Source organism: Bradysia coprophila, assembly GCF_014529535.1.
Source record: "Bradysia coprophila strain Holo2 chromosome IV unlocalized genomic scaffold, BU_Bcop_v1 contig_81, whole genome shotgun sequence".
Lineage (NCBI taxonomy): Eukaryota > Metazoa > Arthropoda > Insecta > Diptera > Sciaridae > Bradysia > Bradysia coprophila.
In genome coordinates this window covers 3,038,877-3,047,347 of record NW_023503375.1, presented here as the reverse complement: position 1 = coordinate 3,047,347, position 8,471 = coordinate 3,038,877, and the positions used below count along the sequence as shown (strand labels likewise).

General features: G+C 36.8%; 1 long non-coding RNA gene across 1 annotated transcript; it reads left to right on the top strand.

Moving 5' to 3' along the window:
• Positions 1–2,963: 2,963 nt before the first annotated feature.
• LOC119072430 lies at positions 2,964–5,771 on the top strand. The gene is made up of 3 exons (XR_005086865.1): positions 2,964–3,003; positions 4,573–4,693; positions 5,257–5,771. It is a non-coding gene; the product is annotated as an uncharacterized LOC119072430 (long non-coding RNA).
• The last annotated feature ends 2,700 nt before the right edge of the window (positions 5,772–8,471 follow it).

The following is an 8,471-nucleotide window of genomic DNA, read 5'->3' as shown; positions in this document are numbered from 1 at the left end:
GACATAAGAGAAAAACGTTAATTAATCCTATGTTTCAATGTTTATCTTATATTGCCATAGTAGTTTGAATCATACAAGTTGATCGATTTCAAAATTTTATAAAAAAAACACTGACAAAAAAGATTCGAACTCACCTGTTGCAGGTAACTTTGTCTCCAGGTAATATACAATAGCTGCCCCATGCAAAAAATACAGATGCGGCAGATAATGTAGATTACCTGTAGACAAAGTTACCTCCAACAGGTGAGTTTTTCGAAACTTTTTTGTCAGTGAAAACTGGATTTTAAATTTCGGTACTAATCTCGGGATTTTTTGATCAAATTGCATTCCCTAATTTTGACAGCCCCGTAAGAAGACAAATTTCATAAATTCCTATTTAAACAGCTACATACCGCTATATTTACCTATATTTCACTATAAATAAACATTTCACAGAGGAATATGCTATTATATAGCTCTATATGCCTGTATATAGCTCAATATAGCTGTATATAGGTATATATAGATGTCCATATATGAAATCCCTGAAACCCCACACACATAGCAAATTATTTCCATGTTAACAGAAACTATCTAAGTACAAATTTTCCCACTTTATATCGTTTTTACTAAAATCCAATATGGCCGCCGGCAGCCATTTTGTTAGGAGACCGGAAATAGTTCTGACGATTTACATTCGTTAATACCTTTCAAACAAAAAAAAATTCATGAAATTCGGTCAAAATTTACTCGAGATATTGACAAAATACTCCACGTTCACTGTACGGCCGAGTAGCCAGGAGAACATAATTTCATAAACTTTTTTTCCCTGATTGGTACCTATCCCTGATACCTATCTAATAAAGCTAAAACAGACGAAATATGTTCAAATGTGGCCGACCTACAAGCAAAAACTGCTTGCCGCCCTGTGCCTGTTTCACACCAAGGGATCTAACTCACGAGTCGGTCATCCGATTTCCATAAACTTTTTTTTTGTCGATCGGTATTGTAAATACCGACAGACAGACGGACTTTTTTTCACTGATTTGGCATCTCTGGACAACCACAATAGGTTTCCCCTTACTCAGGGAGTCCAATTCGACGTGTTACAAACGTATGCGTAAACCTATAAGACCAAGACCCCAGTACTTCGTACGGGTCTAAAAATTTCGTGTCTCCAACGAAGCCTAGTAGGACAAGCTTACGACGTTCCTCAACTCGGTTACGAAAAGTAAAACTTTCGTTGACTGTTTTGTTTGAAAAATGTTGTATGCAACTCATCGGTGATATAGATGCTTGGCACTACATGCGTAGATTGTCACACGAGGCCGCAGGCCGAGTTGCATAAAATACTATTATTGAGAAAATGAAAGCAACGAGTACGGGCGTGCCACATTGTGGCCTCGTTTGATTAAACAAGTGTTTTTAATAATATTTCGTGCAAGTGCGATATTCGAAAAAGGCAAAAATATTTGCGCACGTGGAAAACTAGCGGAATATGCAGAGGCGTCGAGTTCATTCTGAGGTAATTGGGTGCGTCATGGCCTAATTATGTCCACTGCGACTTGTCCATCGCACATTATATTCACTTTGTGTGCGGACTATAAAACGTTATACGAGTCCGTTATACGAGACAGCAGTAACTTTTGGTTGTATTTATAGGTGAGCGGTTCAAGGTGTTTTCAAAGCCCGATCCGGCCCGAAATAAAGTTTAAAAGCCCGGCAAACTAGAACCCGTTCAAATTGTAGCCCAATCCGGTCCGAGCCCGACCCGAATGAAAATTTTGAAACCCAATAACCTAAAGGCCCGACAAAAAAGGTCGTTTCCGGTCCAGTTAGGTTTTTTCTCGGTTTACGGGCAGACCCCCTCATCTCTATTATTACAGCGTACTGAGTTTATTACGCAAATAAGAACCGAGGGGGTACTCACTTCTGTGAATGACAATGAATGACAGAGAATGACAAAAAAAAATTCTTTGAGAATACCACAGCAGACTGCTCTAAGTCAACGGAAATTACATTAAATCATTGTCAGTCACAGTCTAAAGCTAGAGTCTCATCAGACACAAAATACCCAATATATACTATTATTTACAGTGATTGACTGTGATTGAATATGATTTAATATTATTTGCAATCATTTACGATCACTTATAGTGGTTTACAAGTAGTCTACAAGTTATTTACTTGCGTTTGGATTTTCTGTGAATGACGAAGAATGACAAAGAATGACAAGTGATTGACGAGTTGTCTACTGTTATTAACAACGATTTACTGTGATTGACAATGATTGATAATGACTTTCCAGTGATTCTGAGTAGGTTTCCTGAATACTTACTGAATACCGCCTCGATACAAACCAGTTTTATTTAAAATATTTATTAAATTCAGCTATTAATTATGAAACCTAAAATGCAACGAAACCCTGGATTTTATACAGAGGTAGGAGATAGCAATAACAAAAGTCATTAGAATTTCGTAAAAAAGTTTATCAAAAATATACTTAAAACCCGACCCGAACCCGGCCCACTGAAAATCCGACCCTACCCGAATGAAAATTTTGAAACCCGATAACCTAAGAGCCCGAACAAAATGTATCGGAACGGGTTTGGGTTGGGCCGGTTTTTTTTTATCAATTTCGGGCTACCCGCTCACCTCTAGTTGAACAAGTGACTGAAAATTTCCTATAAGGATTGGCCTGGCCATCTTCTGATGGAAATTGAACTTTGAACTTAAACGAAATGCTACCGTGAATATTCCCACAAATCGTATCACTTAAGTGAAAGCTCCTACAACATTTTCATGATAAGACCATGATAGGTAAATTTTTCTAACGTTTTGATTCAACACCCATTTCGACTGCTTTTCTGTGGCGCCATTGATTTTTTTTTTTTTTGAAACATGGAATTCGTGATATGTATTTGCTATGTAAATCATGAGAAAAATGTAAAAAATTCCAATTTCGAAGTTATAAAAACAGGTATCGCTATCGATATGATCAGTACGATCAGTTGGCCCTTCTCCGTAAGTAATCCACTTTTCTTTAATAACATTTATCTGACTTCTTAGGGATCGTTCATAAAGTATGTCACGTTTTTTCAGTGCTGTCAGCAGATTTAAATCTCTAATAACTCGACGAGTAGGCACTTTTATGAAACAAAATTATGTTCCCCCCAAATATCCCCCTAAATATGTGTTGGACATACTACTGACTCATAAAAGTGCCTATTTGTCGAGTTCTTAGTGATTTAAATCTGCTGACAGCTTTGAAAAAACGTGACATACTTTATGAACGATCTGCTATCCTCGAATCAACCGACAACACTTGCCGCCTTTCCTCTTTGTGTGGCAATTGAAATTATCTGATACAGACAATCTGTTCGCCGTAGAGATGAGTGGGTCGCTTAAAAGCCAAAGAAGTGGTCGGCACCGTAGAGTAATTATACCTAGAGAGGAAATTACAAACAGAATTACGTAAAATTTGTGGTCCCGACATGAAATACGTAATATTTGATAGTGTGAGTTTTTCCCTACTAAATTGGTGGGCAAATTAGCGCAAAAAAATTGAATGTGCCTACTATAATTTTCAACGCCTACATGTGTTAGTGAAAAGCTCTACGTAGAATTGTACGAAATGTGAATCTTACACAAACTGATGTCGGGACCACATTTTATCGTACGAAATACCTCTCTAGGTATAATTACTCTAAGGTCGGCACATACCCTTTTGCCCAATGGGTCGGGCATTTTTAAAATGTTTGGACATTAGGGTATTTTAAGAAAAGTTTGGGCGTCGCATGGGTATTTTGAGTGCATTTGCGCAACCGGAAACTCATTCGCTATTTTCGAATTTCAGTTTTTTTGTGTAAACTTAAAATATTTTGTGATAAATGAAAATATTTTTTCATAAAACTTTAATTCCTGACTATTATAATCTATAATTAGTAAGTGAATAAATGAAGAAAAAAAAGTAATTTTAAAACTAGAGTTCCTTTTTTTGGTATTGGGCATAGAAGTATTTAAGTTCGGGCAGGACTCTGGGTAGCGGACAACAAAATTAGGTATGTCCACTCATCTCTAGATCTCTAGACTAGATTAAAAAAAAAATCTGGTGTCCCGTCCCTCAGTTTCAGTGACAAGATAAGCCTTGCGCACCGAATTATTCTACTAACTTTACCTATACGCAGTTGTGTTCTTCGCAAATTTTGCTTCTCATCCTATCTTATGACACCTTATTATAATCTTCCTCATCTTGCCCCTGATGGGAAAACTACAAGTCGGGCGCCTCTGCTTCCTACCAGGAGTATTTGTCTAGATGGTATTAATTGCAGCTACCTAGATGACTCACTTGTAGCCAACAATACGTCAAAGCTTTTCCAGATTTCTATCATATCCCATTTTCTCTTCTGAATCATCAGTCTATGTAGTTTCTATGCTGCGTTTAATTGAACTCAATTTGAGTTGATCAACGGAATGACTTTGTGATATAAGCGAAGGTCTACGCTAAATTTACCAAATACATTTTCAAGTGGACGACTAACTCAAATATCCTACATCCTCATTCCTCACGAGCGTTCCATTTTTTTTTTTCAGAGTATTTGGTAATCTCTACAAGATGTTGCGTGTATTGTTGGTTTTCTCAATTATTGGCACGATTTACGGTCAGGGCTGTCCAGCCTTTAATGCGGTGACGCATAGCAGTACTGTATACGCTGTAAGTTAGTATTGTCAAATAGATGCGCCCAAGAATCAAAAGTAAAGCTTGGTAATTCTTAGACAGAGCTCATGACAGTTTCGCGATGTCACTGTTATTCATTTTACCCCTTGATTAATATAGCGACGTATTCAACGGCGAAAAATAGTTTGGAATGAACTGTGCATTATACGTGCTAACACGTCGCTATGTCACTCAACGACTACGTCTAGAATTATAGTGCCTTCGCACTCGAAAAAAAGTTCTCCGTTTGCATACCGTATACGTCTTCGTTTATTCTACCGATGCGTTTGAACACAAGTGAGCACAAATTAGACCACGCCTTTTATGCCATGTCATGTGCTCTACTATTTGAACATCATATCTGTCAGGCAAGCGGAATATTAACAGAGAACTTTTTTTTGAGTGTGCGGAAGGCTTCGGTTCAGAGCAATTTTCGATGGTATCGATATTTTCGGATTAAAATTTTTAACGACAAATGTTCGTCGAAAGTTGCTAGATTATGGTTAATTTGTCTGTTCAGTTGTGGGCTCAAATTTGAAATTGTTTTCCTTTATATCTAGCTGCTCAACGGTACATTTTATGAAAGGTTCACCACATCTTCCAATGTTATACCATGCGAAAAAAACACCTGGTCAGGTACGGGCATCGATCGCGTTGTAATAATCGAGTCAGTTGGTTGCTGCAGAAGAGCTTACAACCCCGATGAATCGGATCCGAGTCAGGTGACCTTTCACGTCGAACCACTGACTTTCAATACAGGGTGCCTGCTAGGTACCGGAACAGCCGCCGCTAAATATTTTAGCTCTTTTGGAAGCGGTGACAACCTTTGCATACTCAGCTCTATTTGCAGCAACCAACGAGAAGGGATGTACGTACATTGTCGCCAGAAAACAGTCCCAACTGGAATCTTAAGTACCGTAATAAGCGTTTTGACTTCACTTCTTCTTGTCCTTTTTATCCCGAATTTGCAGACAGTAAGTCAAGTGGAGTGTAATATCCCAGATAATAATTGTATCGCATAAAATTAAAGGAGTTGGGTGAACGTCAGAAAAAATAAAGAACTTTTATTGCCTATCCCCCGGAATATTGTTGTTACACGTACATTTCCCACCCGCGGAAAGCTGTCGTTACATGTGGGAACTTTTTCATTACTTAACAAGTGAAGGAATATTCATATGCAAATTCATTACATACCAGGAGATTTTCATTACTTATCAGCAAAAATGTATCACATGAAATCCATGAAATATTCTTTTAGGTATTTGTAATTAGCACTGAAATCGAAACAGTTAGTCGCGATGTTGTTTTAGTTTTGATAACACAAACTTTGTGACTTGAAACAAGTGAAATTCATCAAAAATTTTAGCAAAAAAATATAAAAAACATAGCTAACGCCGACCCGTACGAAACACCTATTCGTATCAAAAGCCTTTAATGTGAAACTCTTCATTTCTCTTACCTCATTTTCTTCTCTGCTGAAAAACTATTCTTCCTTTTAAATCACTTACATTATCCACTCTTTGCCTTGTTATCATATACAATTAAATTGCCGGAGGCAATATAGACAGCCCCGTACGAAGTCAAATTTCATAAATTCCTATTTAAACAGCTATATACCGCTATATTTACCTATATTTCACTGTAAATAAACATTTCACAGAGGAATATGCTATTATATAGCTCTATATGCCTGTATATAGCTCAATATAGCTGTATATATAGATGTCCATATATGGAATCCCTGAAACCCCTCACACTTAACACATTATTTCCATGTTAACAGAAACTCTCTAAGCATCATTTTTCCCACTGTATATCACTTTTAATAAAATCCAATATGGCCGCCGGCAGCCATTTTGTTAGGAAACCGAAAATAGTATCGACGCTTTACATTTGTTAATACCTTTCAAACAAAAAAAAAATCATGAAATTCGGTCAAAATTTACTCGAGATATTGTCAAAATACACCACGTTCACTGTACTTCCGAGTAGCCAGATAAGAGCTCACTCCAAGAGACCTAGCTCACGCTCCGGAGAACATAATTTCAAAAAAAAAAAATTCCCTGATTGGTACGGTCAATACCTATCTAATAAAGCTAAAACAGACGAAATATGTTCAAATGTGGCCGACCTACAAGCAAAAACTGCTTGCCGCCCTGTGCCTGTTCCACACCAAGGGGTCTAACTCACGAGTCGGTCATCCGATTTCCATAAACTTTTTTTTTGTCGATCGGTATTGTAAATACCTTTTATTTGACGTATCACTTACAAGTTTAACGTTTAAATGTCCGGAGATATCTTCGAAAAACCGTAAAGCACTTATTGGGCCACAGCTCGGGAATGGTCGATCCAAAATCACTCATCTTCGAACTTAGCCTGTCTTTTGACATTACCAAACGAAAAAAAAAGAATTTTCAAAATCGGATGCGTTTTACTCAAGTTATCGTGCAGACAGACAGACGGACAGACGGACATTTTTTTTTTCGCGGATTTGGCATCTCTAGACAACCACAATAGGTTTCCCCTTACTCAGGGAGTCCAATTCGACGTGTTACAAACGTATGCGTAAACCTATAAGACCCCAGTACTTCGTACGGGTCTAAAAATCCGTCGCGCTACACTTAATTTCGGGAAAACTTTTCTCATCACAAAACTCTGCTAAAAAGGAATCTCTCTAACTGAATTTAACGTATTTATATGCAATGGCAACGGATTCCTGCAAAAAAAATGTCAATAATAAATCCTAAGCTCCATTATATTGGATACACATAACGAGGAAATACTCTTTTTATACCACCCTGATTATCTTGAATGTGCAAGGACGATGTTATTGTTGTGCCATTACTTTTTATCGTGCACTAACATAGCATCATCGATATATATAGATGTGATATATACCACATATACGATCATTTCGGAACATAGTCATGTATCATATCCGAACACATCCAGATTTAGTTGGATCTATATCTACAAAGTATACAGAAAATGGTTTCCAATAAATATATTTCGTTTGAGTTTGTGTTGTGTGTGTTTTTTTCTTTTTGTTTTATTAGCCGCAGATCTGCGTTGAAAGAAAGCCCCATGCATGTAACGTTCGGAAGAGAAAAAATATATATTTCTAACACGAGAAATAAAACATAAAAATTTCATTCCTTTCTCAACAATTTATTTTTATATTGGATTCGATTGGTTTTTCAATGTTCCCATTCGATGGTGTTACATAGAAATGGATGTAATAATACGTACTGACATAATGTACGATGATGTATTGTTTCTCAATGCGAATCGTCATGTATCGAAATCGTGTAGCAAATTTCGTTTTCTTTTGATATTATGTCTCGAATATGATTAGAAGCATACATGCCATGTTATATTTTATTACATATCTGTAGGTACGAACGGATACGTAATACGTAATACCCAGTACTACGCCATACATGTATTATAAGGCATGTGCAAAATGAAAATAGACAAAATAGGAAAATAGATCGTAAACAATGATGGAAATCTAAAATAGAAATATTTGGTTTTATCAATTTTTCTCCTGATATGTAATTGAATTCGAGATATTCTTACATCTTATACGTTCGGTGTTCTTCATTTAAGTCCTTTTGTGGTATCGAAGCACAGAAGGTATATCAATGAATACTATACATTCATTCTGCAATAAGGTTCTTTCAACCACTATTGAACATCTTATTATTTTGTACGAAAACCAACGAAAACTGTAACGGTACATTGGCTTGTAATAAATTTCCGAAAAGAAATGAGT